Source organism: Branchiostoma floridae, chromosome 1 (genome assembly GCF_000003815.2).
Source record: "Branchiostoma floridae strain S238N-H82 chromosome 1, Bfl_VNyyK, whole genome shotgun sequence".
Lineage (NCBI taxonomy): Eukaryota > Metazoa > Chordata > Leptocardii > Amphioxiformes > Branchiostomatidae > Branchiostoma > Branchiostoma floridae.
In genome coordinates this window covers 29,789,897-29,794,200 of record NC_049979.1, presented here as the reverse complement: position 1 = coordinate 29,794,200, position 4,304 = coordinate 29,789,897, and positions in this window count along the sequence as shown.

The window sequence follows — 4,304 nt, the reverse complement described above, 5'->3', positions numbered from 1 at the left end:
ATATACTCATATGCAGGTTATACGCCTTTATAAAGCAGCTGATACTATGAAAAGAAATGTATATATAGATTAAAGTATGAAAACGGGAAGGAAAAAAAAAAAGAAAAACAGTCTTTTTATACTACGTTCCCATACAAGCGAGCATCGCAGACAGTTGCATGGATTAAAATTGCCCCCTAGCAGCTCGAGAAACTATCGCAGAAAAACACCTAATGGCTGCAAATATGATATGAATCGCTAAGAGGCATCAATGACACATGAGATTGGCCATATGTCACTGACTGTAAATGACAGGGGTGCTTAATAACTATGGTATGGTAGGTCTTCATACAAATTTTAGAGAATTCAGTAATGGTTTATTACATTTACTTTTTACGATTTCATACTGAATTTAGTCAAGGTTTACTCAGAGCAATGACTGTACACATAACGTAAAACTCATATGTATCAGTTAAAGCTCGTATGTTTTCAGCTGTAGATTGTTTGAATTCCAAAAACCTACAATAGAGTATTAGAGTTCGTTGCATGCATCAAAATTACTCCCAGCAGTTCAAAAGATTATTGAAAAAAAATGACTAATAGCTGCAAAAATGATATTACTCAATAGGGGTCCTCAATGACGCGTAACGATTGACGATTGTCCTCCATGATTGCTGTAAATATTACAGTTAGGGGAAAGAGGGGATGTGTGGAATAAATTAAAGGAGCAAAATAACGTAATTTTCTAAAAACAAAATCAGTCAACATCTAGTACTAAACGCTGTAATTTGGTTACATTATTACAATCTTCTCACAGATGAACACAGCCAGGAAAAGAGGTGGGCCGAACACTTTTCCTCGGTGCTTAATAGGCCTATTCCTGCAAACCCTCCAGTTATAATGCCAGCAGATATAGACTTGCCAATTAATGTTGATCCCTTCACAATGGAAGAGACTGAGGAGGCAATTGGGAAATTGAAGATAAGGAAAACTCCTGGAATTGACAACATAACAGCAGAGAAAATTAAAGCAGGAGGGTCAGCATCCACAGAATGGCTACATTTAATCAGCAACACAGTCCTAGCAACAGGAAAAGTACCCAAAGACTGGAAACGTGCGGTAATTGTTAAACTACCAAAGAAAGGGGACCCAACATGCTGCGATAACTGGAAAGGAATTGCTCTGCTTTCCGTGCCAGGTAAAGTGCTGTCTTCGCTGTTGCTGAATAGAATTAGAAGGGTTGTTGATGTTCACATGAGAGAAGAACAAGCAGGGTTCAGGAGTGGGAGGTCATGCATCGACCAAATCTTTGTCCTCAGACAGATCCAGGAGAAGTACGTAGCCAGAGACAAACCACTTACCATCAACTTCGTGGATTTTCAGAAGGCCTTCGACAGTGTGTACAGACCATCATTATGGGCAATATTGAGGCACTATGGAATACCGGAAAAATTCACAAGGGTCATCAAGGAATTGTACAACGGGTGTGAATGTGCTGTGAGGTTGGACAGCGGAGATGTCTCGTCATGGTTCAGTGTTGTCACAGGTGTGCGACAGGGGTGTGTGCTATCGCCATTACTGTTTGGTTTGGTGATTGACTGGGTGATGAAAACTGTGACGAAAGACAGCAAACTGAGTATACCATGGACAAGACACGGTCAGCTGGAAGACCTAGAGTTCGCGGACGACTTGGCACTGCTAAGTGAGGAAAGGGCACACATGCAGGAAAAAAACAACAAGCTAGACACTACTGGTTCCTCAGTTGGACTTTGTATCAATGAAAAGAAGACCAAAGTGATGACGGTCAAACAGGAAACAGCAGTGGCCATAAAGTTGAATGGGGAAAACCTAGAAGAAGTATCTCATTTCACCTACCTAGGTAGCACAGCACATAAGGAAAATGACATTAACATTGAAATTAGAAACAGAATAGGACTTGGATCAACAGCATTTAGAAGATTGAAGAAGGTTTGGAAAGACAAGCACATAAGGATTGCAACAAAGATTTTGGAAAGACAAGCACATAAGGATTGCAACAAAGATTCGCATCTACAATGCCTGTGTACTCACTACGGTCATGTACGGGGCCGAAACCTGGCAACTAACTTCCAACCAGGAAAAGAGGTTAGATGCTGCAGACCAGAGATGGCTTAGGGCCATCCTAAGGATCAGGTGGCAACAGCACATCAGTAACAACACTGTCAGAAATCGTACTCGTAGACTCTCCACACTTATCCAGAAAGCAAGGTTACGGTGGCTGGGGCATGTTGTCAGAATGCCAAGACAGCGACTCCCCAGAGTAGTGCTGAGCTGGTGTCCAGCTGGAAGGAGAAAGGGTGGAGGGCAAGCCATGACGTGGAGGCGAACAGTAGAGCGTGACCTGGCAGAGATGGGATGCACTTGGGAGAGAGTGCAGAGAGCAGCTTCAGACAGGAAGACTTGGAGAACGATGACGGCCCGCCTTAGCGAAGTCTGATATGCGGCGAGGATGAGTGAGAGTGAGTGAGTGAGAATTTGGTTACATATCTGTGCTGACCTTTTTCATTACTGCAATGATGCCAAGGGATTTATGGGTATGTTCCGAAATTTATACAACTCACTATTTAGAAACACGCGAATTTACTGAATTCACACAACCCTCCACGTGTAGGAAGAACCATACGAATCATATCAAAAGCATGCGATAAGTATCTTAACGTTATATTTCTTATATCAACAAAGAAATACCGTGAGAATGCAGTGCTGTATCATGCCATGCTTTATAGTGAACATCCGGTAGACAGCGTGTTGTCATATGTGAATTTAGCCTTTTGGGTATGAAAACGATTTGTTTAACCTTTCTGCGTTGTCATCTAGTATGCTTTTATTGACAGTATAGTCGTGCTAATAACAAAAATATCAATTTCACGACTTTGTCAAAGTACACAGGGAGTGGGAGAGGTAGGCCGTTACCAGGAATAGACTCACATTGCTCTTATATATCTTTATAAAGCTATAAAACAGCTGTTCAATATGAGAAGAATTAGGCAACTATTCTTTATAGAAAGTATCTGTTTATGTTCCATCTGCCTTAAACTAAACGTTACATGTATCTGAGTCCTATAAAGGAAAGCAATACAAATATTAGTGATTAATGATGTAAATTGACGGCTGATTTCCATAAGTAGCACTTTAGTCTGGACATCTCTGTCTAAGCAAACTACAAACTAATTTATGGCAACCCGTTGTTACTTTTGTTAAGTTGTTCAACTTACTAAAATCGATAAACTTAACTCACCTCTAAAGATTCTCTCAAAAGAGCAGCTGCAGTTGCAGAGCAAGCTGCTAGGTTGCCCAAACCTACACACTTCTTTACCATTTCTGCTGCAGTACCAAAGTCACATACGACGGAGCCAAAAATTGTCTTTGTCTTCCCAACCTCTATTCACTTGCCAAGTAAATTTTTTGCCTTGCCGCGCATGGCGCGGCATGGCCATGTGCCCACTATTTTCTTGGTTGGTTCAATGGTTCAATGGTTCAATGGTTCAAGCAATGTTAACCCAGCCCTTCCAAAGGCCCTTCCAAAGGCCCTTCCCAGTTCCCTTTCTCGAGGAATGAAAATTTCAAATGAAAGCAAAACAAACCCAGAAAGGTTTCCATAACCGATCATTTTGTTTTAAAGCAATCAAAGATCGAGCTAGTGCAAGAATCATTTTTGGACCGCAATATAAGTGTTATAACGAAGCCCTAACATACTTATGTCTCCCCTCCGTAGAAAACAGGAGGAAAAACCTTAGCCTTAAGTTTGCCAAAACTTTACTTAGTTCTCCTATCTTTAGAAGCTAGTTACCCCTTCCCGTTTGGAAATCCATGCTAGAAACCTAAAATGGGCGAACTAACTTTGTATTTCATTGGCATAAACTAAACCGCCAAAAAAAACAGCCCCCTCCCATATTTACGCAACTTAACTTACGCACAACAGAAGACGCTACAATGTATTCTAGTGTTCTTGCATGGACTCAATAAATCAATTATTATATTTTTTAAATTGCAATGTTATTAGTTTCCATGATCTAAACAAATCAGTCTACATCGAGGATTATCCTGTTTGGTCCGGGGTTCACTGTATGGTTCAAAATTGCCTCCTAGCTGTTCGAAAAATATACATATATGGTCTTGTGCAATGTGTCTGATATTGTGTTGGGACGCTGGCTATATAGCTACTTCCAAATGACCTGTCCTACCTATAAGTGATGACTTTATGGCTTGGGGCAACTCGAGTGTTGATACTGAAACTGGAGTCTTACAGGTCGTCCCTTCGGTGGTATAGTAGTAAAATCATTCTT